At 42.4% G+C, this 18,559-nt stretch overlaps 1 protein-coding gene and 1 long non-coding RNA gene across 2 annotated transcripts in view; both read left to right on the top strand.

Annotated features, from left to right (window-relative positions):
* Window positions 1-18,559, top strand: part of LOC309365082 (histone-lysine N-methyltransferase SETMAR) — a 307,480-nt gene that overhangs the window by 17,624 nt on the left and 271,297 nt on the right. The gene's annotated exons all lie outside the window — the stretch shown is intronic.
* On the top strand, window positions 4,536-17,661 carry LOC309362615. Its single transcript, XR_014165041.1, has 3 exons — window positions 4,536-4,687; window positions 15,675-15,804; window positions 17,544-17,661. It is a non-coding gene; the product is annotated as an uncharacterized lncRNA (long non-coding RNA).

Here is an 18,559-nt window from a genome sequence, read left to right as displayed (position 1 = left end):
CAAAGCTCTACCTCAAAGTGAACATAATACACTTTTAGTTCACTTGGTAATTATAGGAACTACTTTCAGGTATACTTCAGAGATTTTTGGACTAGTTCAGTAAACTTTATTCAATTGAACTAGTTCATTCCAAGCAATGGCAACATCTTCGCCTCTACCACGCAGACACACTTCAATGTGAACTCTGTACTCTGCATAAAGACAGGTGCATAATTGGCCATACAAGTAGAGAGCTCAGGTCATACTGTGTAATAAAGGAATGAGTGGAGTTTCTGCTGTTTTTCCACATTCTGTTGCAGAGTGACAGTCAGTGGGATGTGTGAACGAGAAAGTCAAGCACCCATCTTCCAGTATTCCCATATTTACACTTGTTTCCTATCAGTTTTGATTGTAAATGGCTTCAGGACTTTCTTAGTGGGAAGAGATATACAAATCTAACAAATCTAAACCTATAACTTTCTAAAAACAGTTTGGGCCCAACACATTGTCAAGCCATCCTTCTTCTTGTTATCAAATCTGAGAGCAGATCTGTGATTTCCACATGCCAAGCCGGTGCCAATCAAAATATAGCAAGTTGTATATATTCTGCATTCTTTAGAAATTGAGATATTTCCAGCTGGGAAGTCCCTGTATGAACACTGACTGATAAGGTTCATGGGATTTATTTCTTTAAAATGCCAGTGATTATATATTTTCAACAGTTCATTCCTGACATCAGCCACTGAGATAGGGTAGAAATTCCAAAAACAATCACAGGTAGCCAAAATGATTAATGTGAAAAAGCCTCTTTAACACACTCTCACACACTCTCACACACTGTATATTCGCTAAACAATAAAACAGTCCAAAAATAAACATGTAAAGAGTATTTGTCATTTCCATTTGTCCATATAACATTCAGAGAGCAAGTCTAGACACTCAGCACCACCAGAATCATGTTATTCATTAATCTCTAGGGCCCTCTTCAAAATGAATAATGAGCTAAAATACCATTCTAGCCACTAAAGGCAGACACTTGTTAATTCAAGCAGATTTCAAAAGGGAGGGAAGGAGGAATATCTGAGAAGGACATAGGTCCTTTTGGTCTGATCCAGCTCTGGTCAAATTGGCTACTAGCTATGGCCAAACCCAAGCCATACTAGGATGCTGTCATGGCTTGAAGGGGCAGTATCAATAATATCTGGCCAGAGGTTGCGGTGGCCAGTAGTTCTCTGTTATTTGAGGTGGAGTGGGGGAAACTATTGTGACTTCTCTGGGCATTTGCAAACATTTTGCCCAGGCCCTGCAGCTCTGGGCCAAGAGCTGTAGAAAATACTCCTCCCAGTCACAGCCTTTGTGGCAGGCGCCTACCTTAGTGTCTTAGTGTTTGGATCCCTGGTATGATTGCCATCTCTTGTGGCTTGGTTCACAATTATCTCAGTTCAATAATCCCAGTCTGCAAGTCAAGAATGTAACTAAAGCTTAAGTCTCAGTTTCTTGATCCAGGTGTAACAGGAAACTGTGGTTAACAGACACCAGAAATATTCAATTAAAAGTGCAAGAGAAAAAAGACAGGGGGGTGAGAAGAGGGAACACAGAGGCACCTACTTAGTACTCTGTATGTTAGAATGATATTATCTAGGCCATTGCAGACCAGACACAAGGCTTTGTTTTTGAAAATCCTTTTTCCTACAGTGTATAGCTTGGCTTACTTACACGAACCCTCTGGAGCTATTGCTTCGCAAATACCATTCTATAGTGTGCTCGATTTTGGCCCCTTGGTCTCTTCCAATTTTATGATCCTGCGATCATATATTAAATCATAGACTCAGAGTGGGGGGAAATTAACTCAATCTGCCAGATTTCTGCTCTCATAAATTATGGTATGAACATTTCTTACCCATTAAAATTGGGCTGTTATTTAAAAATGAGGCCAAGCCTGATGAAAAATGAGATCCCATTTCTATTCTTTTCAAGTCTGCAAGATTGAACTCAATAAACATAAAAGAAATCAATCATCACGCTTCATTATTATTATTATTATTTCTTTTAAAAATATTTTTCCCTTCAAAATAGATGTATGCAATAAGACACGGGGTTATTATTATTACTGCATAGAAATATTCTAAAATAATATCCACAGTAAAAAGAAACCAAAATGCAGAGAAAAATGCTGGGGAAAGGAGATAGCACAAGTGTGTGTGTGTGCGTATGTGTGTGCCTGTATGACTTACAGCTTTGAAAATGGTGCCCCAATGCATTATGGTGTCCTGTTAAGGGAGCAGCTCATGAGGTCAACTTTAAGCTTGTCCCTTTTTGTGGACAATGGGGTCCTTTGGCAGCTGCTGAGCCATTCAAGAATTATGGCCCTCCTAGTGCACCGTGATGAGTTTCCCAAGCTAGTGCAGAGCAGCTTTATTTACAACATTTATATCTGAGGGAAAAGGAAGGAGGGCGAAAGCTGCCTCTGATATCTCTCCTAAACAAAGGGTATATGTATACACAACAAGCTTAAATCAGTTGAATTGCTGTCCCATTACTCCAGGGACAAAAGGAAATTTGATTTCGGCCGGAGAGGGTGGCCTACATGCGGAGGATGATAACAACAACAACAACAACAATAATAATACCTTTATTGTCAATGTACACAACCTGTGTACAATGAAATTAACTGAGCCTCCTTGCCTCCCACAAACACTCAAGCTCATTGCACTCTGTGTGCTAGTATTCTTCAATCAGGGGCTGGAAAACTCCTTTTCCAGGTCTGTAATAGACTTTATTGATGAGCAGAGAACTCAGACAGGTGTGGGGAACCACTGTACCTCAGGCCAGAGCTGTGGCATCTTCTGGGCCCCATTCCCCTTCCTCATCCACATCACCCAGGTGAGCTCCCGGCCTGATGCATTTCCATGCTAGGAAAGAAGAAAGAGACTCATTTTCTTCCATGCCCAGCATAACAGCACAGATTGCTGCTAGAGAAGGAATGGAGAAGGGCCATGGCTCAGTGGTGGATCACATGCTTTGCATGCAGAAGGTATCAAGTTTAACCCCCCAGCATCTCCAAGGAGGGCCAGGAAAGGCTCCTTGTCCAAACCGCTGAGCGCTGCAGCCAGCCAGTGCCAAGAGGAATGAGCCAGGTGGGCCAATGATATAAGGTCACGCTCTCCATTACATATTCCAGGAGGGAAAGAATGTTCTGCTCCTCCTTTAGCAACCCCCCATGTTGCCATGGGGAAATTGAGAAGCATGTTTCTCCCTGCTAAGCATGGATACTAAGTAAACCACGGAAGGAAGGAAAAAGCAATCTGTCCTTCCCCTGGCATAATGCTGCATTCCCATGCTGGGTGAGTAAGAAGAGGTTTTCACCATCTATCTACAACATAAATCAGAAGTAGCAACAACCAATTAAGCTAATTGTAATAATCCTTACCAGGCCCAAAAGTTGCCCCAAGTGCATATTGATATATCAAGACTGACTCTGAAGCAAAGCTGTGAGCTGCCCATCAGATTGGAACATATATCTACCGTTGACCGGCTTTTGAGACAGCAGGGAGAATTATATTTCCCCCAAATCAATGCTGATTCATAATCCTTATTTGTCTCATAAGTCAAGTTATGGTACATATATGGATGAAAAGCTATTTTTAAATGCCCCCAGAGACAGAAGTGAGAATTGCCCACTGTAATGAATAGAGAAATCCAAGATTTTAATGTGGTGGGGACAGGCACAGGTGTGTTCACCCTAATAAAAAAACATAAAATTTAATTACCCATACTCAGTCACCTGGCCTTCAACTCCAATTTATATACTCCCAACTAAAGCTAGGTTTACCCATAAAAAATTCCACAGCTGTGGAATACTCTATACTCTATACTGTAATTTTGTGTTTTGAATTGACCTGAGACCTACGGGTATAGGGAAGTATACGACTACTACTACTACTAATAATAATAATAAATATTCAATCAGGGTTGGCCAAAGAGATTTTGTTGCCTGAAGCAAAGGACAATCCACATACTGTACAGAAGCTGATCAAAACTTACTTCAGCACTGGAGGTAGGGCAAATTCTCCATCACACCTGATCATAGCAGATTATCTTAGGGGATGCAGGGCAAGTTGTGGGGCACATATGACCCTGTCCACTCCAACACCTCACTGCCTCTTTTTGCCACCTCCACCGGCACATCCACTGCCTTAGGCAGCCGCCACCTTCTGCCTAATGACAGGGCTGGCTTTGCCAGCAGCCAGGCAGGAATCTGCTAAAATGTTCCTCTTTCCAGGATTCATTTATTTTTTAACAAAATGAGAAATTCGTTTCCTTTGTATAATTCCCTCAGGGCTTTTTTTTTGCTTTGAATGGCACGGCATAACTGCAACAAAACATTGCAGACAACGATCAAAATGTATACTCTCTGCTTCACTGCAATCTGTGTTACACATGATTGCGGGCTGCTGGCATTGTGTTGCCTAGGAACCCATAGCAACACAATTTGTCTTTGTTTTGCACATTCAGCGGTGATGCTTCATTATCTTCCTGGCCGACCTGGTCATAACTACAGCCCAGAGCAAGATTTTTTCCTTTACAGAATGAGATCAAATGTGGTGGAAGCTACTAGTTTAATGAGAACACCTCTCCCCATACTGAGCTATCCTATCTTTCAGAATCATAAACTGAGGTTTTGATGAAAAGTCCCCTTACCTGAGAGGTAAGTGGGGCCTTCCCACAGGAGCCCTATTCTGTGGAATGCCCTGTTTTAAATCGGGTTTTCCCTGCCCCGCTAAGCTGCATGGAGGTTGGGGGGGGGGATGATCTCCCTTCCAGCTCTAGTATGGGAGTCAATAGATTAGCCTCTCCTTCGTGCCTGCCTGCTTCCTTCTCAGTAAGAATTCCCCATCCAGTGCCTGTAATAATTTAAAGAAAAATAAGATACATAGCCCCATGTTATACATTAAGCCAGGAGTGGGGAAGTGGAACTGGCCTGTGGGTGGATCCTGATCTCTCCCACTCACTCCCATGGGACCAATTGAAGGGGCCACCAATCTGTCAATCATTGGATGCCATAATGAATCAAACTGTGCAAGCAAAGGTATGGCGCTTTGCAAACCCCAGCAATCAGCTGATCATCAGCGAAAATCCAGAAAGTTGTTGAGCTTTTTTTGGCAAAGTTGCCAATTTTTTTGGGGGGGGGGGCAAAAATGCCAGTTTTGAGCAATTTTTACAGAAAATTAGCAAAAACAACACTGCCGACATGGACTGCCACCTGGGCACTGCTGCAGACTGCAGTATTCCAGATATGTCCAGGAAATTCCGGGTGTATGGCAACCCATATTTATCTTTACCTGGCCTTTCCTGACATGTATTGTGAAGAGCATGTGGATGAGGCTCAGCCAAAGCAACCTTGTAGGCCAAATGGGGAGGAGCTACAAGCCAGCCATTCCCCAACTCACATTTAGTAAACATAAAGTTTGGCTCTGAACTGCAGTCTCCAGCAATTTCCAGCGGCAATTCTTTTTATTTTATTTTATTTCCTCAAAAGGTTTTATTGAACATCAGGAACAAGAAAAAACAAAAATATTTATTTTTATTTAACAGGCTTAATCATCAAAACCTCTAAGTGCCATTAGAACGTTTCCTCTTCAGGACATTCAATGGTTCTCTTCATGATCTTGAAGGGGTCCACCTGGGTCCACTTTGGATAGCCAGGCTGTGGAGCCATTTTATAAGCCGAAAGCCATTTTATAAGCAGCAAGCTAAAAAGCTAAAAACTATTTCTCTCCTCTGCCTGCACACAGCATTTTTGTAACCGAAGCATATGTGGTCGGAGCACTTCACACCTGCTCTAGCCGTTGACCCAATTCCAGTAAAACACCGAGAAGAAGGCGAACAACAGGAAAGATGTAGCTCACCACAAGAGCATGGTGATCTTTATCAGAAGGTAGATGGTCAGTGAGGTTTTTCTAGGAACAGCATTTAGGTCAAGAGGATTATAAGCCATCAGTGCCACCTAGTGGATAATGCAGCCTGGAACCGAAGGGCCACCACCATCAATTCTTTAATTGGTTGAGATGGGAATGATTAAGGGGTGGGTCAGGGGGGTTGAACCATTGTTTGCCTGAGGGGATAAAAACTGTCTGCCCCTGGTGTTCGTGGGCATTCTCTCATTTTTCCTGAATGCACCCCTTTGCTTTATTTGTCTGACAAATTAAACCAAAGTCAATAAAACCTCTATTAAAAATATTGCTGCCTGGAATTTTCCATTCTGGTCTAGATTCTGAATTTCCAGAATCTGAAGTCGCTTACATTTCTGGTGCCACAGGTGACTCGGATAAGGGACCTTAAGTCCCAAAAGACCAGAAGGCAGCTCCCTTGTCCTTTTCTGGGCAGGGTACAGCCGAGGGCCAAGGGCAAACTACTCCTTGCGCGCACCGAGGCTTTTCTTCGGAGGAGGGCGAAGCCAACTTGACCCTTCTGCTGGATCCTGGAAGAGAAGGCAATGGATTGAAGGACCGAGGTTGACAGGACAGGACAGAGTCCAGCCGGCTGGGGTGAGTACATGGCAGAGGGCCCTGAGGACATAGGAAACCTCCTTTTTTAAGGAGAAGGGAGATCTTGATCACATCTCCAACGTGGCCAGTGGCATTAAGGGGAAAAGGAATGTCCCCTGATAACCACCCACGTTAAGGTATTAGGAAGAAGGAAATGGGGCAGAGGGAATTGGTGTTGGTGTTTGTGTGTTGTATGTTGTATGTTCAGATACTCCAGTGAATGAATTTGTTGAATGAGTGGCCAGGGTTTAGCATCCCTTTGGCCAAGCGAGTGCAGGGTTGTGCAGTTCCTAGTAGGGCGACCTCAGCTAGGTCACAACCTGAAGCATGTGGAGAGTGGAAGGAATTTTGAAATCCGGTTAGGAGCGAAGTATCTGAAAAATGGGGTCTGGAGCAAGCCAATGTAATCCTCTTGAATGCTTTTGATGAGGACTTTATGGGCCACATTCTTGAGTGGATGTTAGAATTGGCCCAAAGTACTTACAATCAGAGAGAGGAGGCCTCAAAGGAACAACCACCCCCAAGGTTTTCTGATGCCTGTTCCTCAGTCATCAGTCATCAAATCTTTCAGAAACATAGGGGCCCTAGCTGGGACAGGGCAACAAGGAGTATCTCTTTGAGGCTGAGTAGTTAGTTAGAGAAGAGTTTCAGACTCAGGTACAACTCTGGGAGCGATGGAGGGGATCGGTCCAGAGATCCCTTAGGTTATTCAAGTTGGTATATTGCACTAGGATGCATACAAACCTTTCAGATCTCTAAAGGCAAGAGTTCAGCCAGGCAAAGTTGGAGGGTTGTCTGCTGAGTTGTGGCTTTGGTAGCAAGGCAAGCCTCCTAGTTTTTCCATAGCCCAGTAGTGAACTGGAAAGCACATGAGCCTTGCAGACCTCCAACAGTTTTGATCCCTATAGTAACTACAGCTTGACCAGGGAGGGCAAGCTAAATCCCAGAACTTAGTTAGGGAAGAGCTGGGTACCTATGTGACCAGCGGCAGTTTGGAACACATTAGGGAAACCACCAGCAGTGTCCTAGCTTCTCTGATGACCAGTGAGAGGTGGTCTATGGCTAGGAAATACGAAATGGTTTTAGACCTATAGCAGTTATAGGTGAGACAGGGAGGGCAATTTAATTGGTGTCCTTAACCAGGCACCAGCTGGATGGGTCAGTGCTCAGGTGTGTCTTAGTGAACACTGCAGCAGACCCCAGTTTGAGGCTTAGGCAGAGGAGCCTCAAGAGAAGACCTGCATCTTTGTGGCCACCACAGTTGACAAGTTAGTTGCCACAGAAAAAGGATGAGGGAACAGATGAAAAAACAAGCCGGACACTTGAAACTGACCACAGGGTGTGACCAGCCAAGGTCAGGTGTCTGCTGGGAGAACTACTAGAAGTTTAAAAACAAAACAAAACAAACAAAAAAAAACTGCATAAAACTAAAAGAGGAAGAAGAACTTTCTCCATTTAACTTGGAACATGGATGAAGTTCTAGAGGTTTACGTAATAATAGAGACCCCCCCCCCCGACTGAAGAAATATAAGACTGATCAATGCAAAATTAAAGGAGGACAGGCAGGAAAATGTCGGTTCCAAGTGCCGTGGTTCCAAGTGCCCTGCCCTTGGGAGGACAGGGACAGCCCCATATCCCCAAAGCTCCACCACTGCCTCAGTATGTGGCCCCGGGAGCCGAAGCAGGAAAGGGGGGGCTGCCAGACACCCCAGAAGTAGATGAGGCAGAGCCCAGTGACCAGATCCTGGACAAAATATACCCCAATCTTAATGCAGCCTGGAACCGAAGGGCCACCATCAATTCTTTAATTGGTTGAGATGGGAATGATTAAGGGGTGGGTCAGGGGGGTTGAACCATTGTTTGCCTGAGGGGATAAAAACTGTCTGCCCCTGGTGTTCGTGGGCATTCTCTCATTTTTCCTGAATGCACCCCTTTGCTTTATTTGTCTGACAAATTAAACCAAAGTCAATAAAACCTCTATTAAAAATATTGCTGCCTGGAATTTTCCATTCTGGTCTAGATTCTGAATTTCCAGAATCTGAAGTCGCTTACAATCTGAACCCTGCAATCCATTGCATAACTACTCAAAAGTAAACCCCAGCATCAGTTCAAGGGAGCCTGCTTCCAAGGAAATATGTATGAGATGGCAGCCTAAAGCTGCTTTATGCAAACAGTGACATATTTCCATTGCTAATTTCAATGAAAATGTGTTGTTTTGTACTCTTAATTCTTGTTAGCACTGTGTACAAATTAGCTTGACAACAATGTTTTATGAGATTTAGCTTGTAAGCCACTTTGGGTTGTTTTAGTTAAAGAAATGCAGAATGTAATCAATCAATCACACTGGAATCTGATTATATTAGCTACTAATCAGCTACTAACCGCAGTAGTATAGGAAGAAGCTCTAAAAATCAGGGCTGTTCATTCCATTAGGCAAAGTGAAGGCAGCTGCCTTAGGCAGCAAATCTGAGGCAACCATTAGACAAAAGTAAGATGCCAGCCATGTGCAATGTAATCCTATAATGAGCACCTACTATTTGTTGATTGGGTGGGCCCAGACAGTGATCAATGCTTCACACTGCAGGAGGGGAATACCATCTGCCTTGAAAGAGCTGGTGGCACATGCCCCCCCTTAAGAAGACCTCCTTGGACACAGAAATGCTAAATAATTATCATCCAGTGGCAAATTTCCCCTTTGGGGACAAGGTGCTTGAGCAGGTGGGGAGATGAGAGAGAGAGAGAGAGAGAGAGAGAGAGAGAGAGAGAGAGAGAGAGAGAGAGAGAGAGAGAGAGTATTCCAAGAAGGCAGCAATATCAGGAAACTTACCCAGGAAAGAGCTGTCTAGAATTTTGTAGAAGGAGAGCAAAACAGTAGCAAACATCAATGAGCTTAGGATGTCTGTGGTTTGGATGGGGGCTTTATAAAACCTTAGCACTTCTGGGAAGATTTCAGAATACAGAACATTTTTTTATTCCTCTATGGTGACTCTTTAACTTGATGCCGAACGCTGGGAGCTGCCAAGCTATTCCTTGCTCCCCATATAACTTTTAATTGGTGCTTGCACCTGTGTTCTTGTGTGACCTAACTGTGACTTGAAGAGACAAATCCTGGCAAAGATAAAGTAGCTCTCTATTTTCCAGCACAATCCTATTTTTCACTCCCTTCTAGTTTGGCTAAGCACTGTATTCATTTCTGGCTGGAATAGCCTCAAACAGAAGATCCGTCCCTGTTGAACTATAGTGTTACTTACAAGATGGAGGGGGGGGGGAGAACACCCAACATCTATCTCTGCTTAAAGTTATTTTCTCCTCCATCAGAGGCAACTTGCTCTAGCACAACGGCCATATTATTATGCTTTAAACACATTGATCCATTTCATGAGGTTTTCACAGAACAGGAATGAAAGCATCAATTTCTCATGATATTGTTTTAGCTCTCTAATTACTTTGTGACTTACAGCTCCTGCAAATGAGGGAACAGTAAACAGCAAATTTCGGTCTTTTAATTAGCTGGCAGACAGCACACATTGTCGTAATTTTGGGGCACAGGCTTCTTTGATGAAATGCGCTCTGATTGTTTGAATGTGATCGCTATCAAAATGAATACAGCTTCATTTTACATAACATGTTCAGAATATGAAGAGGAAAAGAGAGAAATAAGGGAGGGAGGGAGGGAGGGAGGGAGGGAGGGAATGGGACAAAACCAAAATATGATCCATTTCCTTCCTTTTAGTTTTGGACATTCATTCCAAACTGTGGGATAAAAATGTTTCAAGTCTAAGAGTAAAAGTGGGACTAGAATGCTAACAAGCTGAATAAGAAGCAAAAAAACAGGAACACAAAAGGGGAAAGCAAAAGGACAAAAAATGCAGGAATTGACTTGGTAGAGGTGCTGAGAAATGCAGTGAACTCCTGTGACACAGAACAGTTTTCCACCTGGTTCTGTCATCAACACTCATGCAATTAGTGATCATATGGGGATGCGGGGGGGAAAGCATGCCCCACATTCCTCTCAGATTGATCCCCCCATCCAGAGAGGCTGGGGCAACCCAGTCAGATGGACGGGGTTTGGCCCCTGGGCCTAAGGTTGCTCATCAAAAACAAAACAAAACAGTTCCCTCCCCCCCCCCCAATGAAATACTTTGAATTTTTAATTTTAAACTTTCTTAAATTATAGCACAACAAAAAACAACAACCACAACATGGATTCAGAGCCTCACCAAGCCTCGAAACTCACTGACTGGCCTTGAACCAGCTGCACTTTCTCAGCCTAGTTTACCTGATACAGTTGTTCTGTGGATAAAATGGCAGAACTTCCTTGTACACCATTGTGACTTCCTTGGTGAAAGGACAGGGTGCAGATGGGTTTATTTATTTATTTTTTAAAAATTAAAGAGATATTCATCCTAATTAACAGGAAGGCTTACTTTACGCCACGGGTTGGGAACCTGTGGTCTCCCAGATGTTGTTGAACTGCAACTCCCATCCTCCTTGTCCATGGGCCATGCTGGTTTGGGCTGATGGGAGTTGGAGCTTAACAACATCTGGAGGGGCTCCACTCCTGCTTTATCCAGTGATTTGGGTGCTTTATCACAGTTCCCCTGTTATCTGCTTGTTTAAAATTAACTGTACTTTTGTTCTGGGAGAGGGCAACTTGTATATTTGTACAATGCCTTGTTTCCATTGAAATGTAATGATTTTAACAAATTGCACAGTCTAAACTGGAAATCAGTTACTTGGGTATTGTTACTTGAATAATTTATTTTGAATTGGGGATTTGTGAGTCAAAAATAACTGAGAGAGATTATCTATAGCGATGGGAATATAGCTGGGGCTCTGAGTGCTTAGATGCACGAGTGAAGTTTTTATAGATGTTCACAGCCTTTATGTGCAATATTCAAAATTAGAAATGTGGAAATGATTTATTTTTGAAAGCAGCCACATGGAAGCCTGGGAGTAAACAAACAAATGGGCTGCCGTAAAGTAGGCACTCTAAACATACATAAATAAAACAAATTCAATCCCCCAGCAGACCGTTGTTGTTTTTAAGATGTCTTTTTCTGGTGAAAGTTTGTGAGCAGTCCTTTGACAATTTAAAACAAGTTGGGCTGCCCCAACAGGGATTTTAAATAGTTTAATCCATTAGTAAAAGCATGTCATTTCCTCTCCTCATTGCCAGATATTTCCACAGGAGAAAAACCACCAGTGGATTGAATAAGAACTTTTTCCGTAATACAAATAGTAGCTGTGAGCACCACCCACCCAATCTGGATCTGGGCCACGGCCAGGGGAGAGGGTTAAAAACCCCTCACCCCCTGCTCCCCCCCCCCACACATCAGGGCCCTGATCCAGCTCAGGTTCACTGCACCTACAATTTGTTTAAAAATGGCATCATGAGTAATTTGGTCCTCTTTATCCTTTTCTTTTTTGCTCTTGCCCTCTCATTTACCCAGGTTACCTTTTAACTGAATTGGCTGTTGTGAAGCGCATGATTTTCTATAGCCCACTTGGCTGTGTCAATCCGTATGACTTTGTTTATAAGCATCCATGACATCAGCAAAGAGGAAGATGACATCATCAAGAAAAAGCACACTCATGGCAGTGAATGGTATTATTATTATTATTATTATTATTATTATTATTATTATTAAAAAGTGCAAATGATGCTGAAGATACCTTTTGACCCTCAGGAAAAAGAACAAAAAACCAGGGAAGGTGTTTCACGTAACTCCTGAATAGGGGAGTAGCAGAGCTGAATAACTAGTGGAGCCATTGCTGCTCAACCAGTGCAAATGTGGTGGGCAGTTGTTTTCCTCTTGCTTTTTGCTGTGGAGCTTCTCCCACACATTGGTGAAGCTCAGCTGAATGGAGGTAAACCTCAGCTGCATCCCAAAACACACACTCCACCCCATAATAATTCTGATATTGCTATATCTTACTAACGTCTTAATTTTACTTGTAATAACATGAATCCTGGTGCTTAGATACAGCATCTTCCTTTGATTTTCGATTTGCATTTATTCATAAGTACTTCTTTACCATAGACATGGAGCTCTGGTTATATCTTTGGCCAGAATCAGTTGGATAGTCCTTTAAATGTGCAGTAAAACATCAGTTAGCTGGAATATAGTTGTCAGTCCCTGTCCCCCCCAATAGCTCAGCATATGTTTTTCCTAAACTCAAGCCTGTATCTTGGCTGCATTCAGGTTACATTCTGTTTATTGATAGCGTCAGCTGGAAGGCAACCTAGAATGCTGTATAATCTCAGGCACAGGAAAGAGTTTTGGAACCAGTTCAAAAACTGCAGACGGGCAGATGACTCCAGCCATGCAGAGCATCAGTGATGGCAGTGCATCTCAACCCGTGGCTGAACGCAGTATCCATCAGTGCTTTGTTTGCACCAGAGAGAGGGCGAAAGAATAGCAAAATCAATCATTCCTTTCTGCATGCTGCAAACGTCTGGTTGTTCTAAGAATCACAACAAGGTGTATATTTCAGAAAGCATTTTCTCAGACGCAAAGGATGAAGCTAATTGCTTAGAATGGAAGACAACACACTCACTGGAGACAGTGTTGAGCTGGGAAGCCTCATTCGGAGCTCGGAGAACAAGTTGTGCCAACTGTGACAAAAATTTGCACCTATGCCTAGATTACTTAGTGTCTTTAAAAGGACTTCATTAGATTAGCAAGGGGAAACTAAACCTTTGGCTGGAGCAAGCAAAGAAGAACCAAGCTTTATAGCAGTTCTTCTCATTTTGGTGTTGATGGGGGGGGGATCCAAGTGGCCTTACAAGCCTTCCAGTTGATGGGGAATGATAGTTATGGATAATTTTCTGTCATATCTACTCCACATGGTCCTAGAGGATACTAAGCATTTGGATCCATTTCGATCAGTTTTCAGGTCTGGTTTGGTGGTGAAAATGTTGCTCCGTTTGTCCTGCTGGGTGAATTATAAAAGGGAATAGATGGGAGAAATGCAGCCCTGTAAAAAGGTAAAGGTACCCCTGCCCGTATGGGCCAGTCGTGACCGACTCTGGGGTTGCATGCTCATCTCGCTTAAGAGGCCAGGAGCCAGCGCTGTCCAAAGACACTTCCGGGTCATGTGGCCAGCGTGATGAAGCTGCTCTGGTGAGCCAGCACCAGCGCAGCACACGGAAACGCCGTTTACCTTCCCGCTATAAAGCGGTACCTATTTATCTACTTGCACTTAGGGGTGCTTTCGAACTGCTAGGTGGGCAGGAGCTGGAACCGAACGACGGGAGCTCACCCTGCCACGGGGATTCGAACCGCCGACCATACGATGGCAAGTCCTAGGCACTGAGGTTTTACCCACAGTGCCACCCGCGTCCCCTTTATGCAGCCCTGTAGGTTCTTCTGAATTTCTTGGCAATATTAATAGAATCATAGAATTGTAGAGTTGGAAAGGACCCAAAGGTTTGTCTAGTCCAACCTCAGGAAACTCAATACTATTTTAGCTATGGTTTCCTTCTGGGTTACCAGGCTGCTGGGCTTAGAAGGTACAATCTTATAGTGGCTCTTTGGTTCATCCTGGAGAGACAGTCCCAGAAGGTGGTTTTGGGGGGGTATTTGTGCTTTATGGTCTTTGGTATACGGGGTGTCCCAGAGCTCTCTTCTGTCCTCTGCACTGTTTAATATCTTAAACTGGTGGGGGGAGTTATCTGGACATTTAGGATGTGTAGCTGTCCCCATCAGTACGAGCCTGTAAATATATATATATATCTTGAAGAGCCATCTGTTTCAGCTGGCTTTTAATTAAGATAGTTTTATTTGGATTGCTGAAGTTTTAGAATGTTGAGCTTTAATTCTCCTGCTTATTTAGTTTCATGGCTATTTTTATACTAGGCTGTAAATTGTTTTAAAATGTTGATTAATCAGTAATTCTTGGTAGTTGGCTGTTTCTGAAATTGAAACCGGCGTTTTGATCTAATATTATTGAATTGCTCCGAGTGATTTACTCCCGTGCAGTCACATCCAGAAGCTGAAAGATACTAAAAATAGGGCTATAAGAACCTCTTTCACACGGGTAAACACAACACATCCAGTCTGAGACAAGTAAACTATAATAGCCAGGATGGCAAAAAGAACACTCATGGGTATATGAAACAGGCAAAGCCCAGTGAAGTCCCAAAGTGCTAGAGAATCCCCAGTCACTATCCTGATCCCTTGGTGTGGTCACTAATGACAATACTTAGTACTGACTTCCATGTACGGACTGACCTGTTGTGATTGGATTCCTTCTCATATTACTAGCACACCCTCAGCACTAATAGCCAATCTCCCCAAGGTATGCAGAACAAATCTCTCTATGCCAATTTGGATGACAAGCAACAAGTACATAAATCATATTTCACCTTTACCTAGCCCGCCAATCTTCCACAGTAGTGAATGGGTGGGAGGGTGGAGACCAAAACAAGCAGAAAACTAGGCTAGTGAGACTAGAGGTGGTCTTCAATAGCCCTCAGATACCCCACTTCCATGCCAGCCAATGTGCAAGAGTGTCATATGCCGGCAAACCAGCACCTGTGTGTGTCACCCCATTTTGACTGGAAACAATGTCACTGGACCTTCATCCGTCAAAGCTTGGGTGGTGGAAGGAGCCTGAAAATGGCAGGCAGATAATTATGCAATTTATCCAGCAGTCCAAACTTAATTCAGATTTCATCCATCGCTACAGTCGATGCTACTAATAAAACACCAGTATGTAAATCAATGCTATTTCCCGGTGACAGACACTGGCTATTTTGGGAGCTCTGTGTATAGAGGAACCAAGAAGTGGAACAATGAAAGTTTTCTTTTGCAAGTAAAGTGAAAACAAAAGGTAATAAAATGATAAAGCAAGCACTGCTGAAGAGCTGTAGGAGGCTGATATATTTTTTTAAAAAAATAAAAATACAAATTTGCTAACAAAGACTAATGCACTATTGTTGTGCTGCAGTCTCCACACTTAATGATATAAATACATCTGTGTTCCTTGACAACACACAAGTAAAGCAATCATGTAAGCAATATGTGGGTGAGAGTATTTTTGCTGACCTCCCCAGGCAATCAGCTTGTGGTCTAAGCTGTTAGGTTTCATTAGCACAGTTGCAGAGCTCCATTTGCTAATGTGGGCAATTAATCCATCCAGGCTTCCAGGGAGAGAACTGCCCAGCTGTCCACAGAGTACCCTAACACTGCCTCCGTCAAAGCAAAGAAGGAAGCAAATGGGAAGAACTTTCCTTTTGAGAGCAAGAGACCACATCGGACAGCCATAAAATGTAAATGCACTTGTTTTTTTTTTTTAAAAAGCAACTTATATACGGTCTAGCTACAGTAGTCTCTAAGTAGCTTCCAAAGAGACAATACAAAAATAAAAATGAATTAAAAGTAAAAAGTCAAACATCAGTTAAAACGCCTGCTGGAATAAATGTGCAAGAGGATGGGGACTTGATTGGCCTCAACTGGAAAGGAGTTCCATAAAACTGGGCTCACAAAGCTAAATGCATGTCTTCTGGCGAATATGACCTGTGCATCGGATGCATGGAGGACCACAAACTGTGACTCTCATGAAGACCTTGGTGATGAGGCAGGGATGTCAGGGATTAGGTGGTCCTTAAGGTATCTTGGACCCAAATAATGAAGGACCTGGACAGGTAGCACATGGGCAGCTAGAGCAGACTTTTGAGCTCTGGAATTTTGTGCTGGTGATGATCTGTCTTCATAAACAGTCTAGCTGCAGCGTTTTGCATTAGATGGAGTTTCCAGACCAGGCCCAAGGACAGCCCCACATAAAGCGCTCTGAGATCTTCAGATTAAGGGATGGACAGATGTCTTTTAAATAAATAACAGAGTGTACCTCTCACATGTGTGCAGTTCTGAATAAGACCAAGGTCGCCAAAAAATAATCAAGAGCATTCTTAACATTGACCTTCATATTTACTGAAATGTTGATTATTATTATTTTTACTTTAAAAGTCTGCCCAGAAAACCACAGTAATTAACTCTTTGACTGTTTTAATTTTGAAAGTGAATTTTATGAATATGGATACCTAAACTCTGAAACTACTTTTCATTACAAGTCAATATGTACTCGTCAAGTGACAAGGTTTTTTTCTTTAGCATTCAACATGAGATGAATGAACTGCCATGCAGTTCCTGCATAGCTCATTCTGCATTGCTACTTGCACCATTCCAATCAAATAAATGCAAAAACCCAACACGGTTCAGGCCATTGCTGTAGCATAGCTACACATGACACCCCCAGCATATACATGTGGAAATGATTGCACAAGAATTCTAGCATACTAGGAGTTTGAATTACACATAAAATAGTACTATATCAGCTGATAGTTTAACAAAGCAGAATTGAAACCAAGAGGCACAATTAATCTGCTCCAATGCCTCACACTTAATGGATTGTTGCATTCTGCTAATTAACTATAAATTTTAGCTTTAAGAAGTTTGTCCTATGCAGGACCCAGTAGCTGAGGGAAGAGATGGGAAGGTCAGAGCAAAATAGGCAGAGAACATAGGCTAAGGATGTGACTGGGTGTTATGAATCAAGATCTCCTTACGAATCAGTAAAATCTATTTCTCATGGATAAGAGGTTAGACACAATGGAATATTACAGGTTCAGCTTTTAGCAAAAGCACAAGAGAACCAAGTCATGGATTTCCAGATTATGTCTTTAATTCATGAAATAGATATTGACATTAAAATAAATAAACTAACTAATAATAAATGAGAGGATACATTTGTGCATGAATAGTTAGTCATTGGCACCTTCCGTTAAAAGGTAGTAGAAAAGTTACTAGACTAAACTGGGTTCAATGTTCCAACCATCTGCGAATGCATACAAGGCATCTAATTGTTCATATATCTGTCCAAGGTACTGTATCTGTTTTTCTCACATGATGGTAAATCATGTTTGTTGTCTTTCTTTCCTTGGTTCTAGATTGTTTTTAGTAAAAGTGTACCATCTGTGTTTGGTAACTGATTGCCCTTATCTTTTAACAGCTCCCTTTAAAGTGAAATTACATGTTCTGCAGTTGCACATTAGCCAGCGTTCAAGGAAGCACATTCTCAGCTTATAATCCTACAGCACCATTCTACAGGCCATAGCACATTACTCAAATCATAAGGGTAAGGAAGCATCTTGCTGTATCCCTGAGAACATAAATAAATCAAAGCTTCCAAATGTTCCTTCAAGAAAGGGTTGCATCCCATTGTTACTTAAAGGGGGGAAATGTCACACACCAGTAAACTCTTGCTCATCCAAAGAACTGGCCAAGTGCTCAAGGTTTTTTCCTATTACTTAGTTTTCTCCTTTGTGAAGTCTCCTGTTGGTGGCACAAGAAATTTAGCACTAGCGCCTCATCTTTCAACCTAAGGAGAAAAGAAGTTCCACGAGACTTTTCAACATCATAGCTCAGATCCTGACAAACGTGACTGAATGAAACAGGCTGTTCTGCCTCCTCCTTCGTTCTACAGCTCCCTCAGACTTAAGATTGTAACCACAGCTGTTGCTGCACCATCTAGGATAAATCCATAGTTTGGCTTTGTGTTATGTCTGAATATGGGCTCATGGTTCATGTCCCCATGTCAAACCACAAGCAGTTTACTTAGAACAAATCTCAGTTACAGCTTGGTTAATGTCAGGCCAAACCATAGTTTAGTTCCACATAATGTGGTAACAGAATGGCTGGGGGAGGAGGGCTATTAAATTGCACTGATCTTCTATGTCTTCTGTAGTTTGGCTATGTAGAATTAGGTGTATATACCTGAATAAACAATACCTCCTTGCACAGCTAACAAAGAACAAATTGGCAGCATTATGTGACATGAACAACAGGTGAGTTCATTTGAATGTTCTGTATCATCTTTCCCAATTACTTTAATTAAGAATAGAGAGAAGTTTATGGTTTATTCTTCCTAGGAAGGACTTTTGTAATGTACTAATATTTTGTTGATGAGACAAAGGATCAATTTGTAATACATATTGCAGGATGGGGTTTTTAAAAAGCATCTTGTGA

The sequence above is a fragment of the Podarcis melisellensis genome, assembly GCF_964234715.1.
Source record: "Podarcis melisellensis genome assembly, chromosome: 2".
NCBI classification, from domain to species: Eukaryota; Metazoa; Chordata; class Lepidosauria; order Squamata; family Lacertidae; genus Podarcis; species Podarcis melisellensis.
The sequence above is the reverse complement of the archived record's forward strand: the minus strand, read 5'-3'. Positions and strand labels throughout refer to the sequence as shown.